This window comes from Falco peregrinus, chromosome 10 (genome assembly GCF_023634155.1).
Source record: "Falco peregrinus isolate bFalPer1 chromosome 10, bFalPer1.pri, whole genome shotgun sequence".
Taxonomy (NCBI): Eukaryota; Metazoa; Chordata; class Aves; order Falconiformes; family Falconidae; genus Falco; species Falco peregrinus.
Window position 1 is genome coordinate 15,245,211 of NC_073730.1, and position 21,217 is coordinate 15,266,427.

General features: G+C 46.7%; 1 long non-coding RNA gene across 1 annotated transcript; it reads right to left on the reverse strand.

Moving 5' to 3' along the window:
- Nucleotides 1-1,567: 1,567 nt before the first annotated feature.
- Nucleotides 1,568-17,191, reverse strand: LOC114012117 (uncharacterized). The gene is made up of 4 exons (XR_003554392.1): nt 16,953-17,191; nt 11,074-11,187; nt 8,573-8,758; nt 1,568-1,721 (listed from the first exon to the last, which is right to left on the reverse strand). It is a non-coding gene; the product is annotated as an uncharacterized LOC114012117 (long non-coding RNA).
- Between the last annotated feature and the right edge of the window lie 4,026 nt (nt 17,192-21,217).

The following is a 21,217-nucleotide window of genomic DNA, read 5'->3' on the forward strand; positions in this document are numbered from 1 at the left end:
AAACGGCCACATTAAGGTCTCCTGCAGGACTGTCTTTAAGTCATCAGGGTAAGGCGAGGTGTAAACAGGCTGGGGAGAGAGCCACAAAGGACACATTCCCGGGTTTTATAGGTTTTTCACATCTGTCTTGGGAAATCCATCCCATTCAGCGCATTTAAGAACCAAGGAAACAAATCAGAAAAATCTGGTCTATTCTGCGAACGCTGTAGCCAGTTATTAAAAAAGGGATATGAATTTTCAAAGTGTAAAAGGTTCCAAATTAAGCTCATATATTTCAGTGATTTAGTCACACAGTTAAGGAATTATGTATTATTAAAGAAATGCTGGGTGAGATCCTGCAACCCTAGCCCTCACAGTTTTTAGATGTGTTGTCCTATTGATTGCTATTATAAAATATTGTATACTATATTTGACAAATTAGATTATGATAGAAATGCCATAGCTCATCCTCCAGTACCACATTCTTATTCACATCATATTCCTGAACAAAAAAAGCTCCCCCTGTTCAGTGTATGCTCTGCAGTCCAAGAAATACTTGAAAAAGCTGCCAAATCTGCTTGTGTGAATCCCAGTGCACCCATAGATGTTCATTGGAAAAAGAGATGTTGTGCCTTGCTAACAGACTATACAGGCAGTTTGGTTTTTGGCCTCTAGGATGAACAGACATATTATTTCCAAGGCACTGGATTGGTAACATTAATAGCTGCATTTGAAAAATCACACAGGGTTTTTAAAATACATAATTTCCTGATTTAAAATGTAATAGTAATTTGATCTCTTAGCAAAATTAAAACTAGCCTTTGTGCACAAATCTGAGGGGTAGCCTGTACCTCCAGCATTGAAGCCAATGTCCATGTACACTGCTCCTTGCTCCGATGCTTTACCTGTCGCTAGAGGAAGCCTTCTTTGCAGACAACCATTTGCTCAGTTCATAAAACTTGGCAGGAGCAAAATGCAAGTTACCTGTCTAGGATCGCTGCCCCTCTTTGTTGTGTCTTGGAGGATGCAGGGCTTTCCACTGCGTGGCTTCTGGGAGAGGTGACTTGGCAGTTGCAGAGTGGCTCGCTGTCATTTCTGCAGACTCCCACCTTCCAGCACGTATTACTGTCATCTTTGGCTCCTCCAGCTTTGTCGTCTTTAAGCCTTTTATCTCAAGGTGGCAAAAGTGATTGCTAGATTCAAGGCAACTTATCCAAACCCCAACTGAGTGTCATCAACCCCATGCCTCATAAAACCCCATTGTTTAACACAATCCAGGACTGTAGCCTTAGAAATATAACATTAAGCATAGATATTTCCTGTCGATTAGAAGATCTTGCCAACATATTCTGTATGCATGTTTCATTATTTATCTACCATAACATGGGGCTGGGCATGCTGTTAAAATTTTATATTTTTCAACATTTTCTAGTAGAAAATATTCTTTAGATAAAATATTTATTTTATTGGCAAAGGTTTCACTTCACCAGGCTGCTCCACTTTGATGAACTGTGGAAGATAGGTTTTCATTGGCAACATCTGGCAATCTGGCAGACTTACCGGCAGCTGGATTGTAACTAACCCAGTGCTCGGCAGAGAGCTGCCTTTGCACCTTACACGGCGCAGGCTTCCTCGGCGGGGACGGCTACGGCACTGCCTCCTCACCTCCAGATGTGGCGGGAGGTTCGACAGTGCCTCTCTGTCTGCATTGCGTGGGCCGCTCATGTTTGGCAACCAGGATCCTTAAGACAAAGGCAGAAAAATAGTTTCAAGCTGTTGCTCACCCACTTTTTAGGTACTATGTGATGTTCAGGAGAATCTTTAATAATTTTCATACGAAGTGACTAACACAGTGGCAACCATTGACCTGCCTTCTCGTTTTTAAGATCAAACATTTTACTTCTTCAGCATTGCAATACAGTTGAAGTTGCTCCCCAGCACGACTGCCCTCAGTGGTGAGAGCTCTTTTGTTGCCTTGCAGCCAAGAAAGAGGCAGTCGGCACCGAATGCCCCAGAGACACACCACCAGCTAGAAGTAATCATCATCCTTAAGGCCATTTTTCTTACCTGTTTAGTCTAGAGACTACTTACCGTCACAGCTTTTACTTTTTTTTTTTTTTTCACAGCTTTTTACTTTTTTACGATTTGGAGACAAGTTTAGGCCTCGTCACTGAAATCATCATACTCAGTTGTTGAGAAGTATCGTTTCTCAGGCACTGAACATCCGTTACCACACAAATCAGATGGCCTGCAGGTAACAGTCACCCACGTCACTCGAGCAGGTGCAGGACACCGAATTTTCCGAGTTCAGTGAGGGAAGTCGGTGCCTTCTGTTTCTCCTATGGGTGTGCTATATTCTCTCCAGTTATTTTAGGCACAGTGAGCAATGTTGCAGTTGACAAATCTCAAGTAACAGCAGGGAGAGAGTGAATGGACACGACCCTGCGCTGCGGCAGGGCTCCAGCCTGACGAAAGCACAGGGGCTGGGCAGCGCCTCCGCAGCAGCACCTTTCCCTGGGGGCACTGGTTGTGCGGGGGCTGCCCCAGGCCGCTCTGAAGGGCACAACGGCCACTCCTCTTTCCTTTGCTTTGGCTTAGACTTTAATAATAATATTCTGGCCTCTGTGCTGCTGACGAGACCATAGGTCACCCTTTCTGCGACTTCAATGTTAAAACAAAAGCAAGCACTGCAGGATTCCTTATCAAAGTCTTTAAGAATTATGATTTATAAACCGAATCATGTGAAATGCAAGTGAAAAGACAATAAAATAGTCTATTTTCCATAAGGTAAAGCAGGATTGTAAGCACAACTATGTCTTGACATCTGGGCTAGCACTGCAGTGATTTCCCGTGCAGTCACCTGCTTCGCAGCTGTAGGAACTTCCCATTGTAACACATTTGCTGGTTCACCATCACATGCAGAGCAGTCTTTTTAAAAAGCCTCACACTGCACTCCATGGATCTGTTCTTGTTATTGTGCATAGGTAAACCCCTTTCATAAGTTTTATGAGGTGCAAACATATATGGTATTTTATGCTACTAGCCTATTTATTGGATTAGCTTGAGGATTTGGTGCAAAAGCTTAAGATGATATTGAAAACACACATCACTTCTATTGTAGCTAAGGAAATCAGCTTTAGAATTAGAGAGACCTTGTATCTGGCATTATGTATAGCCCTTTAGCTTTTTAGCATGGCTGTTCCTTGTTGCTATAGCAACTGAATTAACCATTTCATTAATATAATGGAATAAAACACATTTATTCATTTTTGCACTCACGGGTAATCCACATTCAGCTTTCAGCATACTCGTCAAGCTGTGTCCCTTTCACCTCAGCCCCAGATATTTCCTCAGCATTGCCAAAGGGGTTTTATTTGTATTTTTCCTTGTTGGAAAGAGGGCGAGCTGTTATTTTTGAAGAACATTATAATTTTTTTTAATTAACTTCATTTCTTTGGCTAGCTTTTGCTTAGCATCCCTTAAGTGGAAAAGCAGACTTCACAGGCAGCATTAGGTGCAGAGAAGTGGTGTTCTTCGCATCAGAAAAGAATACATCACTTAAAATAATGAAACCTTATGCCTGTGATCAGCTTGTAGGCTAAACTTGGCATGATGTGTTCTACTGTAAATACTAACAGTACTCAGCTATGTATGCTGCCTAAACAGTCATGCTGCTGAACTGTGCTGTTAAAAGCAGATGGAGTGTTACACTTTTTGTTTACCTTGGTTTTAATGTTTCCCGAGCCATGCCCACATGTCATAATCGTTATTGAAATAATAGCTTAATTAAAATAATACATCTACCTATGAGCAGGAGGAAGCAGGGCTACTCCGGGTGTGTGGCACGGGCAGGGGCAGGGGCAGCCCTGTTTGCACTGCTTTTCTCATGGGCTGCCATTGCTGGTGCTGCCCTTGCACTTGCTTGCTCCCTAGGACAGTGTGGCACCAGCCCTGCAGAGGACTGGGATGAGCAGGGCTTGGCTGAGATGTGCACAACACCCAGCGCTCCCCTTGGCAGTCTTGGGGTTTGGCCAGCAGTAGCCAGAACAGGCCCCATGGTCAGTGGGAAAAGCTCTTCATAACATACTGGTGGCAGGTAGCTGCAGAGGCTACGGTGTCAGGTAGGGTACAGTCAGGAACCGGAGACCCTCTCAGCTCTAACTTGCTGCCTGCCAGTGACAGAGGGGCCACGGTGCCCAGGTAGGTGCCAGTGAACCCCCAAGACTGGGTTTGCTGGTTTTAGTCTTTCTTTGCGCCAGCAGTGTGACAGTGAGTACTACACAGGCTCTTAGCTAGTATTTACCTGACTGCCCTTCCAAAGCAGCGACCAGTGCAAAGTCACAGGCCAAACCTGAGCCCGTGAAATTCATCATTATTAGCAATTCTATATCTGAAGTCATTACAAATGAAGTAGCATGCCTGACATGGGGGGGATGGGTGTTTCTTTTTTCTAATGTAACTCTAAAGTTAGTGACGTGAAACTGAAGTTTTACTCAAAACAGAGCAGATGTGTAAACGATTTTGAGAAATTAGTTAATTAACTTTGAAGGTATAAACACTTTCATTAAAAAGACAAGGCACAGAAGTAACAGCACAATAGCATATTACCTGCTATAAGACTGTTCATTCACTGCTGTTTGAGCGAATGTATAAATCATATAATCTACAAGGGCTAGTACAGTCTATATCATTCACGCGTGCTGCCTTCCCTACCTGAATTAAATTTTAAGTGCTTCCTCCTAGGCAATTCATTGTGTAAGAAATACCCAAAGACCCAGAAGGAGAAAGTTATGTAGCTGGCAAGGTGAAAGACGGCAACTGGCCCTGGACACAAAAGCCTAAGCACAAAGGCTCTGTGCGCATTGCAGATAGTGCTGGTGCCATATTCTCCTCCCGCCTTTGTTTCTCTTTGCATACGGAAAGCATCCTCCCAGCTGCCTGGTAACACAGAACTAAGTTAATTTTATCATTACATATCATGGTGTTGTAGGTGAAGAGTTTGGACTAGTAAAGGTAACAGTTAACATTAAGTTTTTTGGATTGGGGGTTTAGTTTTGGGCAACTTGTCCTTGTCGTGCAGTGTAAGTTTAGCCAGAAGACTATGTCCTGTAATGATTAACAGAGCTTGTGGCTTCCAACAGCATTGCAGCTGAACACCCTGTCTCCCACACAGAGGTTGATATTGGTACAATAATTAATATATGTTACTTTATTTTTTTTTTTCTTAACAACTCTTTTTTATATATCCTTTAGTAGAACTTGGCACACATTAAAAATGGCAGCTGGGTACTTTAGACATCCAGCAAATAAGACAGGAGTGACTGGGGGGTGGGCATAGCTACAACTCATTGGGACTCCTCTTGTCTGACCATGGGGAAAAATAACTGTTTGAAATAACCGTGTTTCCAGCGAAGCCGGGGCCCGGCCTTGCCTTCCTTCCCTCTCCCAGGGTGCCGAGCCCGCTGGCCCCTGCCCTGGCCAGGCCTTGGCGCTGGGGCTGAGGAAGTAGCACCCGGGCTCCGGGGCCCTGGCATGGCCTCGGCCTCGGCCGCCTGCGCGTACCGCGGCGAGGAAGCAAGCCCCTGTCCTCTGCTAACCTCCCCGGCGCTCCGGAGAACGAAGGCTGAAAACTTGCATCCCTCTCTCCTGAGGGCTACGCTAAGGCTGATCGACAGCTGAGCAGTCAGCCGTGCCTACACCCGCCGGGCACTGTCCAGCGCCTGGCACTGAGCTGGCACCATCCAGCTGACGGTGGCGGCTCCTCAGCCGAGCGCCCCGGCGGGTTTGCGAGGGCGGTTGGAGACGGCCCGTCCGCGGGAACGAGCCCGGCGCCTGGGGCACAGGCCGGCCCCGCACGGCGGGCTTCGGGCACGGGCCCCACCGAGCAGACTCGGGCACAAGCCCGCGCCGAGCCCAGCCGCGGGGCCGCCGGCAGCAGCAGGGCCCCGGGCTTCGGGCTTTTGGCCGCCGGGAGAGCGGCGGCGGGAGGCGGGCGGGGCCGGGGCGGGCCGTGCTCCGGCGCGGCGCCAGCGCCCCGTTCCCGCGGCAGGGGGCAGCCTTCCCCCGGGCCCGCCGCGCCGCCCCGGCCCGCTGCGGCAGCGGCAGCGCCCGGAGCCGCCGCAGAGCCGGCTGCGCCCACAGCCCGCGGCCGTGCCGGGGGCCAGGCGCTGGTGCGGCTGCGGACACCCCCGCTGGGTCACGCACAGGCCAGGGCAGCCCGCAGCTGGGGGAGCCCCCGGGGATGCAGCCCACCTGCTGTCGAGTCACCAAGTTCACAGGGACAGACTTATTTTTTTTTCCCCTTGGATGCCTGCCTTCATCCCGGTTACCCGTAATACGGATTTGAGGTTTTACATCGCTTAGCGCCGGTCACGTCCCCGCGGTACCTGTGGCCGGGCGGGGTTCGGCGCCTCCCGCCCGCAGGGCCGCACGGTGCCGGGTGCCGCGGGCTCGGGCGCTGCGGCTGCGGGTGGCCCCGGCCCCGGCCCGGCCCGGCGGGGGGCTCCTGCCGGGGGTCCCGGCCCCAGCCCGGCCCGGCGGGGGGCTCCTGCCGGGGCTCCGTGCCACCCTAACCGCAGAGCGTGAAAGGAGAAGGGAGAGCACCGCTGTTAGCCCAGCGCTGCTGAATTAGCCAGGTGCGGCTAAAAATAGATTGGGAATGTCTATTATTACAGCCGAAAGAGTGTGACTTCGTATTACTTAAGCTGAAATGGTACTTCGCTGCATGAAATCTTAGGCATACAAGCAGCGCCTCACATGTACTTATCCGCAATACATTGTGTGTGTGTCTATATAAATATGTATACTTTATATATTGCACATTTCATATATAAGTCTAGACAGATGCTAATTATTGCTTGTGGTTAAGTTTCTGTTTCTAAGCAAGACATGAGTCACTGATAAAAAGCTGTCTGTCTCCAAAGCCATCTCCAAACGCTTCCGTCTACAGCAGACATAGCCTAAAGCCAAGCTGGGGATGGGAAACGGTGTTTGAGGTACCAATGGGTGCACCCCCAAAAGCCCCAGCAAGAGCTGTCTGTACTCCGGGGTTTGCTGCAGCTGCGTTACAGGGGTACCAGGAGTGGTGAACGGGGGGTTCTAGGAGTCCCTGCCCAATGCACAACATTATTTCTCTGCCCTGCAACCACAAAAACTGTAGATCTCCTGCTCTTCCAAGGCCTGGTCTACTCACAAGCACACAGAAAATCTCTGCGTTCAGGTAGCTGCCTTGGGGTAAAACTCATCTGCGCCATATCCTTACACACCGACACGCACTTTCACTGCCATCGGCACCAACCTGGCTGCGTATTTGGACAAGATCAAGGGAGAGTAAGGTGACATTAAACCAAAATCACACAAGGGCCTTAACTGCACCAGAGGGGAGGTACTATGGTTATTTTCCTACTGCAAGGACACAGCCTCAAAACCTGACCCCCAGGACAACAGGAATCCCTTGGGATTTCTCTGTCACAGGAGACCCAGGCAGATGTGTTACCTCATCGCTCAGCCAGTAAGCTACAGCCTGTGTTACCTGAGTGCTCCTGTCCCGCAGGGTTTCATTACTTTTCAGGAGTTCCATTGTTTTAATTTCAGTGAAAAATATATTGGCTGATAAGTGAGTTCCTCGCTATTGATTCAGAAGCACATTTCTGTAGCACTGCCATATTTTGAGGGGTAAATACAGGCACTTCTCTGCCCTTCATTGCTCTGAAGAGAGTAGCTCCCTGTCTCCTTACCCAGGCAGGACACAGCTCAATGTCACACCTGGAAGCTGGATGGGAAAACAACCGGAATATTGTCTCTGTTTGAAAATGGTTCCTCATCTCTCTGCCTGTCTGCTCCAAGCTGTGAGCAGAGTATGCCAAAGCCCAAACGGGCCCCATGGTCCAGCGTGGTGTGCATGCAAATCCTTCTTCTGGCTGGTGTGCAATAATTACCAGTGATTATTGCACAGTTCAGCTCATGAGTCAGCCTGGCATGCTCACTCCCTCTGAAACATCGCTTCACCCTGCACACCTTTCCTGACCTTGCACATCCTATTTCTTTACAGACGCCAGTGCCTTTTGTCAGCTTTACGCATTCATCACACCACTTGCTCATTACTGCACACCCCAAATCAAAATGAAGGTCACCTCACGCATTTTCAAAGCCCTCAGCTGTCTCAGGGCAGCATATCTCAATGACTCCCTCCGTCCTGCTAACCCTCGGCAGGCAGCCATCACCCCCCGAGCCCGTCTCACGGCATGCACTGAGCTGCTCACCCAGCCACTCCACGGGGACGACAGAGAATAAAATTCTCACCACTTAAGGTCCTTAGCGTAGATCCCAGCTTTCTCTGACCTGGCTTTCCCGCAAGGATGCCCATGGCATCAGCCAGCTGATCCTTTAAAACCAGCAGAAAACAGGGAGACAACCCCAACAGCCCATCCATGGGCTGTTTTTCTCCCTCCTCTCCTCGGCCGCTCCGCTCCCACTGGTCCTCCCTCTTGAAGAGCAGCCTGGAGGCATTTAATGTTGCTGGTATGGTGTGAGCAACCTGGCAGTTATTACACTGTACCTTTTGTTTGCATAATTAGTTGTATGTAGTGCTTACCAACAGGCCAAGTTGAGTGGCACGGACTCTGTCTAGATCAAGGCTGGCTGACACTGAAGATTAGCAGGGGAGCGTGATCATTGCTGCAGTGCACTAGGACGTGGCCCAAGGTGGCAGGTGGCTGCAGAGGGGGGATCTAGATGGTGACACCACCCCGAGCAGCCTGTGTCGCGTCCTCCATGGTTTCTGCAAGGAGTAAGGATGAATATGACACAGTGAGCCCAGCCTTTGGTTTCTGTCACAGAATACAGCCTGCTCTTAAGCACAAGTCCCTCCTTTGCACTTGAATTGTTCAACACGTGCAAAGGGGACTGCCTTGCTACTGGGAGGGCTTTAACTCATTTGTGACTCATTTCAGAGCCGTGCATACTGCACTGCCATTCAGGGTAGCTTATTAATGCTCTGCAGACAGAGCCCATGCCAACAGTGTGTCCGGGCAAGAGCCCAGTGTCTGCAACCTGCCCTAGCCCAGCTGCTCAGCTGCCAGGGCTGTGCACACCTCTGCCTGCTCTGGCTGCTTGGTAGCACAGCTGAGGCCTTCAGTATTTTTTGTGCTCACTGCCTTCTAGACTGGGCTGGAGTAATCCAGAGTTTGCTGCACATGTGACAGGAGAATAAAAAAACAGCGAAGAAGGTTTCCTTCTTCATTTCACTTAATTGAAAAATATCACTTTGATGCAGTAATAGCATATGCAGAATAAATGTTAACAAGCCAGCAACAAGAGTGGTGAAGCTACTCTGTCACTTCTGCTTTAGCCCTTTGGGTTCAGATGACTGTGTTGTCAAATGTCTTCATTATAGTATTTGCCAACACAGAATCATAGAATCATTAAGGTTGGAAAACACCTTTGAGATCATCAAGTCCAACTATTAACCCAGACTGCCAAGCCCATCACCAAACCATGTCCCTAAGCACCACATCTGCCCATTTTTTAACACTTCCAGGGACGGTGATCCCACCACCTCCCTGGGCAGCCTGTTCCAATGCCTGACCACCCTTTCAGTGAAGGACTTTTTCCTAATATCCAGTATAAACCTCCCCTGGGGCAACTTGAGGCCGTTTCCTCTGCTTACAGAAAGGCTCAAGCACAAGTGCATCGTGGCCTGTCAAGGCCATTGACAGTGCTAACACCGAGGACTGCAGCAGCCAGGTGGAGAAGACACTGGCTGCGATGGCACAGGGAGAGGATACTCCCAGAGGAAGGGACCAGGACACACACTGACCGTTTGACCACTTCTCCTGGCAGCCAGCTAAAAAAGATGCGGACATTATTTCCCAAACATGGCTGCTATGAATTTGGGAAGTTCTAGTGTTTACAGATGGCTTAATTTGGCAGACACAATCATTATAGGAGTTACTAATCCAATGGGAGTTAAAGGTTGCCAGAAGAAAAGCATGACAATTAGAGCAACACCCCATTCCATGAGTGCTTGTAACTTACTACCATTACAAATGGCATAAGGTGATTCATAAGTATCAGGTGTTTGGTTAATTATACTGCAGTTCAAGCAAGCACTGGCACCAAGGAATAAATGAACAGTGAAAATCACACCTTCCTCTGTTCCTCCCTACCCAGCTCCTTGGCTACACAGCTGGCATGACAGCAGGCTTAATTTCTTTAAATCCATGGGAAGAAAGCAACACATGAAATCTAAGCAGTGGCCAAACAGCACACAGCTGAAGAACCTGCCATGTGAAGACATAATCACAGTGTGCGTTTAAAGCTCTTCATTCTTCCACACATTCAAAAAGGGGTATAATCTGTGCCACCAAGGGTGCAGTCACAGGTACAAAGCATAGTTCCCACCAGCTGAGCTGCAAGAAAAACCAAGGAAAGCTGCCCAAACTAACGTGCATTTCCTGGCATTTGGTAACGATGTGCATGTGTACAGTTGCAGACAGCTGATGTGCAGTACCTGCTGTCTTCTAATAACTCCTGGGCGTGTGAAAAGCCCAAGAGGCAGGAGTGCACACACACAAACCAGCCCATTCCTTGTTGTTTACCGTTCTCCAGCTAGTACACCACCCGCCTGTGGTTTTTTTTTTTTCCAGAGGTGCTGCATCACTGGATATATATTTTGGACCCATTTTGAAAGCCAGCCTCAGAAATCCTGTAGTGTCCCTGTTATAAGGATGTTGTGTTTTCCTTTGACAGCAGCCTGGTGGTTATCTCTTATTGCCTCGCTTAAAATCTCACCTACAAGGTCTGCTGCAGAACCTCCTGCTGCTGCAGGAAAGGCTGATTGCTAGGTCACTTAGGTGGTTGAAAGCTGGGCAAAATACTGCTGCTGGGATGGTGCTGACACGCTGGAAGGAGACATTTTCAGGGGACTGTACCTGCTGGGGCAAACCCCACTTTTGTTGAAGAAGCTTTCTCAAGTCCAAGATAGGGTTTGTTGGCATAAAGAAAAATATAGTGTGTATTTCTCTCATAAGCATCCTGAGAACATCCATTAAGGATGGAGACAAGTCAAATTCAGTTGAGGGCAATGTATCTTACCGTAATGAAGAGCTGGTTCCTCTACAGAGGGAAGTGGTGTCTTCTAGTCTTTCCTGGTGCCCTTCTTCCTCTGTACCAAGAAGCATCACAGTTCACCTTGGGCTCAGCAGTCACCTGAGAAGCGGGAAATTGTATCATTGTCTCTGCACAAATTAATAGTTAATTAGTGATAACAGGAAGAGCTCCAATAATCTATTATGTGCATGAAATACAGCGTTTGGGTGCATCTCCCCAGAAAGTCAGTATCAGTGAACACATATTTTGAACAGACATTGAGTCAGGACTTCTCACTCCAACAAAGCACAGTGTAGCAGAAAAAGCTTCATTTCTCTCACTTTTGCTGGAAGATGTTTCCATCAGCCAGAGGGGAAAACAAATCTTAACCACAGACTTCAGCATAATAGCGGCAGTAACAAAACAAGCTCCATTATTAAAACTAACTCTTGGTAAGAGCCAGATGATTTCTACTGACAATTTTGCATGCAACTGCTAGATGTAATTTGCAGAGTGAGCGCCAAATTGCCATACTAATTATTTCTGGGCTGATGTTCCCTCTGTGACATAGTGGCATTTGGAGAATGGGGACTAACCAACAAGTGAAGTGCTGAAGTGGGAGATCACTAATAGGGTTTCTGAGGAAGAGAAATACAGCAAATACCAATCTTCCTCTTCATACGCTCACTCTCAATTTGCACTGAGAGAATTTAATACACAGAACTGTTCTATATAGTTCATCTGTATTTTTGGCACCCTCCAAGCAAATGATGCCCGCTGGCCCCTGGGCAGAGTGCAGGTACAGCTGAGCAGGGCCACGCACCCAGGCGATGCTGGGAGGCGAGGGGGTGACCCTGGCGAGGCCTCGCCAGCCCTGAGAACCTCCAAGACGAATTTGTGTCCCTTGCTATGCCTCTGACATGTGATGCATGCACACACACTGCGGGACACAGGACACAGCTCGCTCAATTCTCCGATCTGTAATATGCTGGGGGGTGGGGAAGGGCTGGCAAGAAACTCACTTAATCTGAGTCTGTGAGCAGTTCTGTATCTGCTTTTATGCCTGCTCTCTTGCTAGCAGTTTGCTCGGAGTCAGTTTTTCAAATTGGACACTTCTGCACACTGCATAATATGAGATGGAAAAGAAAAGCCTTTCTGGCGAATTATGAGGTTTTTACTTTCTATTCTTTTTGTCTGTCTTATTTTCCTTTTTTGTTGTTGATGCAGTACTTTATCAAGTTTAAGCAGCATAGTTTCAGTTTAGCACTACAGACGTGTTTAGCGAAAAGCAACAGGAAAAGAAAGGAGTAGGCTTGCTTCAAAGACTTTTAGGTCATATTTTCTTCTGTTAAACAGAGAATTTAATGTGTCAAAGAATTTAAATGTGTTAAAAAGACTAAATACTGAAAGTAGAATAACCATTTAATATTTGATCGAGGGAAAAAAAATTAGTTACCAAATTGATTTAGATTTTGAATATTGAAAAGCTCATGGGTGACAGTGAGGTTTGGCCAAGGAAACAAAGGGTCCAAAACCAGCAAGTGGCAGTGGCTTGGCTGGAATATAAATGGTGCTTGCTAAAATGTTTGTAATTCTCCATTTGCCTTGTGCATTACTGTAGCAGGAACTTCAGACTAAGTGAGATGTATTCCCAGTGGGACTACTGGGACAGCCTGGATGGATAATGCTGAGCTGGCATGAAACCACCGCTAGATCCGTGCTTCATTGCAACAGCACTACAAGGATAGATTTTAATTTAATTTACACCACTGTAAGACACAGAGATCTAATGGCTGGTTTAAGCATATGGGAGGTCAGAACCAGTGATTTAAATTACATTAGCAAATACAAGCTCATCTGAGGCTGGATCTGCATAGTGTGTGTCCAGCTCTCCCCAGCAGTACCGTGCCTCCTGCAGGAACACCCCAGGTCTCCTTCGCAGAGGCTTAGGCCCTCTCTCTTAAATCCCTGTTTGGGTTTATGCCTTTCAGTGCTTTTTGCTATGGGTGGCCCCTCTAGAGAAGCTGTGTGCAACACACTGAGAAAACAATGTGGAAACACAGGACAGTTTTGCTGAAGCCAAGGACTTCAATCTGCTTCCAGGTTACGCTTCTTTTTTTATTTTGCCCTCTACATGCCTACGTAAACCCATAACTAACTTAGTCTGTCCCAGATAAAAAGTCTGCTTGTTCAAGGACAGCATGGACACATGCTGTCGGGCATCTTGTTGCAGTTCCGTTCATTGAAGTCTGCACCAATTCCCTCCCTTGCCCCCCATAACACACATTGTATGTTCCTCCAGGCACTGCAACCTTGGTGGGTTCCAGGCCACAGCAGCTCGCTGCTCTGCACCTGACCCTCCTTGTGTCACAGGAGGGGCTCTGGGCTCTGCATGTCCTGCCCAGCTTCTGCCTCTCACAGCGGTCTGCCAGCACCAGCAAAGCCCAAAGCTCCCACCTCTGTCCATACATGTGCACAGAGAGCAGCTGGTGACAGACCTGACGCTGTCGGGTCTGTCACAGGGTGCCTCACAAATATTTCCCGGTGTAACTTATAACTGTACTCAGTTTCAACCAGAGATGATTCTTTGAAGCTTATTAAGTCCATTTGCATCATATGCCTACAGTGAGATGCATTACTCACAGCCGCCTGTCACCAGGAGCGGCTGTCCTCCCATCTAAAAAGGAGAAGCCACCACCTCCCAGCAGGGCCGTGGCACGCTGGGACAGCCAGCACCACTTCAGACCCTCTGTGGTGCTACAACTGCTTCAGGGTTGCCTCGGACCAAGATGAACTCATCAGTGGTTTAGCCTGTCCAAGGCTAATCTCATTATAGATAATCTTGTTTACCACATGTACTGGCCATAAAACAAAGTTAGCTGTTAACTCTTGCTCTCCCCACAAGCCAGCCTGCTAGAGATGCAGCCGTAGAGGCTGTGTGGGGTAGCTGAATCCCTGATCCCCACCCTACAACCAGCATCGCATCCTCCAAGGGCAAGGCTGACAGCAGCTTTCCCTGTGAAAACACAGCAGCGGTGTAGCACCAGGCTACACAGCACATCATCTCCATTCCTAACTTTCACATCCTGACATCACATCTCAGCGACAGGCCATCAACACCTTCACTGCCCGTGTGGATTCCTTTTGTGATTAAGTTTAACCCTGCTTGGTTCAGCACAGTCTCATATGAAGGAAGGATGCAAAACTTTTCCCCACTGAGATCTTAAAGTTACACCTCCTAAAATACACCTCCTTCTTTGCCTTCTCCACCCTGTTTTTGTAGACTGATGCAGCAGGGATGTGAGAGGGGACCACCTCACGTTGCTGGCGTCAGTCCTTTCGTGAGATTTACAACTCCCTGCTGGGGTTTCCGTGGACCACACATGCCCATGTAGGGTGCACCGACTTCGAGTTACACAGGCTGCAAATCCTGCCAGAGGCAGGTGCCCGACACAGCTCCAAGAGGGCAGACGTGGGTGGAATCAGTGCCGCGACTGCTCAGCCTCCCCTCAGAAGCAGCAGGACTGCTACTCTGCCTTGTCTTTTCTCTCCTCTCCTGTGCGTACAAATACTCCTGCTCATTTTGGGTTAATCTCAGCTCAACCACTCTGTCATACTGCCAGCCTGTTGCAATACAGGATTGCAGGACATGTTTACTGATCGTAGTTTGTATTTGTATCAATTGGGGAAAAAAAAAAAGTTTCTCCTAAAATCTAGGAAATGTGAGAAAAAAAATACCAAAATTATTGTAATCACAATTTCAGATTTTTCTTTTTGAATCTTATCTATTCAGTTATTTTACTTTCTATCCTAACAGCTCAGCTGTGAGATGCTCAGTTCACTGCATCACCTACTGGAATCATTATGTAATGGAAATGCTGAAATTTTCCTATTCTTTTATGTCACTTGTTAAATCAGTGAGGATGGCTGCCTCTTAGAACCAGCTTATTGAAAATCATTGTTTTGCTACATCAGCATCTCCATTTATTTTCAGCAGGTTGAGCTCATGATTATTTCTAAATTAAAAGCTGAAAATGAATGTTTAAATTATTTAAGATGACAGTAGTCAATATTAATTTGAAAAAATATTTTAAAATAAACATGCAGAAATGAAATTTTCATTTCCTTTTCTGAAACAAAATTAGCCCAAATAAAACAATCTAAATTAGGTTTTTCATGTCTTTATCCAACGTAAATGCATTAAAAGCCTGTCATTTCTGTGAAACAATTTAGTTTCACCAAAACAACTTTTTTCCTTGCCAAAACCTTTTCCTTGCCCATTCCCTGACTGGCACCAGCCCCAGTCTCCCTGGCAGAGGTGACAGAACAGGTGAGCTAACCAGTGTTTGGGCTGCAAAGGGACAGGAGGACATTTGATGTTTCGCTAAAATCCTCCAGGGACCTTCTAACACACTCGCCACCAGTTTCCTCTTAAAAAAACATCCTTGGACACAATTAAGGGGAAATATGATTAAACAAGAAAAAATTAAAAAACATCAGTTCAGGGTATGTCACCGCCAGCACCGTGCAATTGACCTCAGCTCCAGCAGCCACCGAGGCGACGCTGCTGAATGCAGGGCTGCCTGCGCTGCCGCGGGGTCTGCAGCCTGCAAACCCCCTGCCTGAGGGGCCTGGAGGGAAACTGTGCTTTTTGGACATCTCCTCAAATAACAGTAGGTTTAGAGGGAGACTCTGCATCACCTGCCTTTTTTCCCTCCACGGAGGTGCTGTGCCGAGACCTCTCCCTGCAGCAGGCAGCACCCACCGCAGGGACGGCTTCACCCCCTTCCCCAGCACCTTTCGGTGGGGCATGGCCTCGCTGCCAGAACAGCACCCTGCTCGGTTATCGTGGGTGGGGAGCGGAAATAATGGTCCGCTGATTGCTCTTTGAACTGTGGAAATAAATGTTCCCAGGCTACACAAACACCAGCACCCTCACTGCTGCATTGCCACGGACTTGTCTATGTCCTCTGCCAATACCAGCAAGTATTTCATAAATATTCCACAAGACAACCTACTGTCTTCTGCACTGTTTCCACAGACAGCACAGTAAATTAATTTCCATCCGTAATATTTGAAAATACCTTAATTATGAATTTAGCAAGTCTGCTTGCTAATGCAGTTTTCCCTAAATTATTTCATGGTTGAGTGAGAATTCAGTCATTAAAAAGTAGTAATGAACATGTAGAGTGAAAACAAAGCTGAGGCCTTTGGAAGTCTGCCTTGCAGAGCAACAGGAGGAGGGAAAGCTCTTGTCTGTCTGGGACAATGCCTGACCTTAAGCCACAGATTTGGCATTTTGATCATCGCCGATGGAAGAAGTGCTTCCAGCCTGTGTCTCCCTAGCCCTGCTCTGCTGCTGGTCCCCGAGCACTGCACCGGTCTTACAAGCCTCCGCACTGGTGTTTGCTACTGAATTTAACGTCATGCAGGATATTACTACGCACTGCAGCATCAGGAGTCAGAAGAACGTGCATAATCCAGAGCACTGAGAAGTGCAACCGAGCAATTTGTGCAGCGGGGCTAATTCCCAGAGCTGGCCAATGGTCACTTGTGCAGTGCCACACGCTGGTGCCACCTCACTAGACCTCCCCTCAGCACAGCAGTCCACCTTCCCCTCCCCACCTCTGGCTGAGTGTTTGGTCCAAGGGTGGCAGCCCCACTCCTTCAGGTATGACCCATCAGCTTTTCTTTGTGTCTCTAGTTGTTTGATTAGCACGATCTTCACACGTATTAGCTAGGTCTCAAGCCGTCCTTCTCAAGCTCTCCCCTCTGCCTGATCAAAGTTACGGACGAGCGCCAAAAGGCACAACAGGAAATCTCACGTATTAGACTGTGGCCTCTGGTTTTGGTGGGCGTGTTACAGGGAAGAAGGTGGTACTCACGCACACAGATCCGTGCCTCAGACCTGCTCATCCTCGTGCTGGTTGCTGCAGTCTTGAACACCTCTCCGAACAGCTGTAAGCAAGACATGTCCAGTGTGCAAGCACAGCTGGAGATCAGATCCGCAGACCAAAGTGCACCCATCCATGGCCTGAAGTCACTCCTTTAATGCACCAGCAGGGGCATAACTAGATCCTCGAGTGTCTCCAGCTCTGGCAAATGCAAACACTGTGGTGCCTTCAGCCCCTGAGCGACGCCTGACATTTAAAGCAGAAATGTGTTAGTTTATATACTGAGCTATTTCTAATTTTTTTTCCAAAATCCTGTCTATAATGCAGCCAAATGGCAAGGGCGATTGGTGGCAGCGATTACCAGGGAAATATTTGTAGCAATTAGTGATGGAAAGTTAGCTGTAAACCCATCCTACAGAACTTGTTGATTGAAATTTAAAGTAGCTTTTGCAAATACTGTTGTTTTCAAAGAGTGGAGACATCATTCTTTATGCTCTGTGTTTTATGCATTTGTATGCATCACACAGTAATATAACTTAGTTTATATATATTTTAAGATGCCATTCTAAAGGATGATCATACTCAAGGATGCATCTACCAGATATCGTGGGGATCAACTATAAGGTATTGAATAAATTGACAAAAAACGTTTTAGTTTGTACATACAGAATGAAAGGAGAGCAAGTCACAATTGTTTGCTGCTGTCCTGATCATCCATCCAATAGAGACAGGAGACAAAGTTCAAAAGTCCCTCCAAGCATCTGTAAATCCAGCTATAGTTTGCAGTTCTAGAGACTTTTTTGCAAGAGCAAACCATTTAACAAGCACTGTGAATATGCCAGAAAAGTCGCTTTCTCTATTACAAATGTATTGCATTGAATTTATCTCTATTTCTTTCCTTCAGCTCCAGAAAGGAACTTAGTTCTCCATTGAGTTAAAATTAGTTATTGCTGTCAAATACCAGTTAGAAAACACCAGCATTTTTCTTTCCCCATCTTAGCTTTAACTATGATTTTACATGTGTCTTGGTTGCCACTGACAGATCTGAAAAATTCTGGATATTCAAAGGAATTTCACTGGGAACTACTATGGTTTTCTTTGCAGGTGTTGCCCCCCTCCTTCACTCCCTGTTTATTAGCTATTCCAACAAAACAGTAAAGAAACAGGAGAAGAAGTGGCCCTGGCAAGATGCAGATGAGCACAATGCTTAGCATTCACTACCTTGGTGTCTTCCCCAGGTGGAACGGGAAACAAGGAGAGAACGATGGACTTGCTTGGTGAGTAGGACAGGGGAGACGACAGGGATTGCTACTGATAAAATTTTCCTTCTAGAAATTCAGAAACAATTCTGCACCCTGACCATTAGAGCCCTGCCACGCAGTATAAAATGATGGGTTTAGAGACTAACAAGTGAGTCTCACGAGGACAACTTTCAATTTTAAAAAGACAAAACACAGGAAGAAATTATCTCGTATACATCACTACCCTGGCATCCCTCATTCATAAACGCTTGGGCATAACTGCTCATCTGCCAAGGTGCACCATCAGCACTGCAGACCTGAAGAAAAATGTGAGAGAAACTACAGGAACAAACCTGGAACTGACAGCAGAGTCAGGGACTACAAACGGGTGAAATAAGAGACCGTGGCGAGATTCAAAATGCAGGCTGAGCCCATTCAGCTCTTGCAATCAAGTGTTTACTGTCTGCCGCAGCATCACTCTGCTCCCATCCTTGTTCCCTTCATTCTGAACAATGCAATGTTTCAATCTTCTTTAAATTCAAGGACACCAAGTCCCTGAGTGCCCCGTTCACTAGCACTGAATAGGAAAACAAACCTGCCCGGCCTTAACAGCATCTTAGCTTACGTCAGTGATGCAGAACATATTGCTTCAAATGCATACTCTTCTAGGGGTGCCATCCATCCACGCTGACAAGAAATGGAGCGTTCCCTCCCTTTATCATGTCTGAGAGAGAGGAATGTGTGAAGCAAAGCTAAATGTGTGAAATGCAAATACAAGTCACTACATTCTGGTAATACATTTCCTATATATTGTCTAGGAGTATTGCAGGGTTCCGGCTCGGGGATGCTAATCTCCCCAACAGATGGCACATCGCCCCTACCTACGTAGAAAAAGACATGTTTCTGGAAAAGCAAAGAGGCAGGAGCAACACGCAGCGTGCGAGGGGGGCAGAGTGCCACCCCTCCTATTCACAGCATGAAGCAGCAGGGCTGGGGAACACAGTGGAACTACGAGAGCTCTATCCCAGGTGTTGTCTCAAAGAAGGTACAAGCCGTAGGATTTTTTTTTTTTTTAAAAGGAGAGAGTTTTGGGATTTTTTAATTGGCAAAGTCTTTTTTAAAAACAATGTTTGATTAAGTACGTAATAGTATACTAGTATTACATAAAGTGGAGATTTGCATCTACGTTTTCTTTCCACACAAATACTTATGCATATATGTATGACACAAATTTCATATATAAGAAGAGTTTCCCACATCTGGGCAAGGCAGACACGGACAAGTATAGCTGGTATTCCAGCAGTTCTATTGGGATATCTTGTTTTGGGCCAACATGGCTATTTTTCAATAATAAATTAAGCTGTAACAGAGCACTATTCTTAGCTACATGCATTAGGCTTGGTGGCACTGCACCTATTTAAAACAAAAAAGTCACGACTGAACTGGAACAGTTATAAAAACTTGGAGCTTATAAAAGGCCCGATCCGAACCAGCTGTCCTTTCTAGACATTTCCAGTTGATGACATTACAATAATGCATTCTTTCTTTCCCAAAAGGATTTGAAAACACTATTGAAGTGCTTTGTATGACTGTAGTACCATAGGCCTTTACAAATACATCACGAGCACCTGAGAAGATATTGCAGAAGAACAAGTGTGCCTGGAGTCCTTACTGGGGCGACCTCACGTGTACCCAGACAAATGCTTGGCGAGGAGATGCCATCCCCAAGCGGCAGGTAGCCACAAGGACATGGTCTATTCTTCTGCAAGTCACTAAGGTCTCCTTGGAAGATAGGTTTTCACACACAAACCAGCCATTTGGGAGTGGCAGGAGCAGTGCATTGAGCTCACATCTTACCCCTGACACCGCTCGAGCTCCAGCCAGCGCCTGCCCCGTTGCAGGAGCACCTGCATCGCCCCTTGCTCTGCTGCACTGCTTACTGCCGCAAGGTAACTGCAGCACCTGCTGTCCCTAAGCGATGGCACTGCAGATTGCCACAGAGCCTGCGGTGATTTGATATCTTTGAGGTATTGATACTGACAGATTTATTTGAAATTGGTTGGTATAGTTGAAAAGTTCACAAAGAGGAAAAGCGGTGAGTTAACAGATCCATAGCACGAGCGTAGAGATTGAGTTTCCTTAGGAAACCAAGCTTCAGTAGCAGTACCGCTATGATCCCTGAAGAAATTGTGTGAGGATGACTTAATTATTGTAAAGTATTTGGGGATCCAAGAATTTTGCTGGTGGCAACTTGAGAAATGTCAATCATTTTTATCCAGTGGAAATTATTATATTTAGTTTGTGAATGGGGAAAAAAAATGACACTGTCAGTGCTTTGAGACTTTTTTCTATGGTATATTTGAAGTCTTTGGTGCACAGAGGGCCAAAAAATCCTGGTGCAATCCCTGTGATCTATAAAACTACCGATAAGAAATAGCAAATGTAATAGCCAGTCCCAGTAGAAGCGCAGGGGGCCTTCTGACAGAGCTGACTTGATGCATTTTGCCACAGACTTGAGGAAAAGTTGGTGAGGTCTTTCTTACCATTTCTTACTATGAACTGGAAGCGTCATAGTCCCTTGCAATCTGCCTGTGATTTATTCTCTGCATAGGTGCAATCTGACCAATCCCAAATGTCCTTCCACAGTATCATGGACATACTAAACAAGTATAACACTAATACTAAAGCCTACTTTCCTAGTAGATTATTAGTAAAGTACTATTTTGCTTGTTCAAAATGTGATATTTTTATTTCCCAAATAGTGTTAATAAAGTTACCCTGGACTGGCCAGCTTGCAGCCTTTTGGATGCTGAGCTACACAAAGGAAGGCCAGGGGCTGGGATACAGCCTGAGAAGTACACTGCAAGCAGAAAAGTGAATGTCAAATTCAGACCTTTAAGGAAGGTTATTTCATCTGCAAGGTAAAATGAACAGGACAGGACCCTGATAGTCCACATTTTTACTGGTCTGCACTGCAGTTAACCTAGGAAAGCGTTGCACTGTCTTGGCTGAATT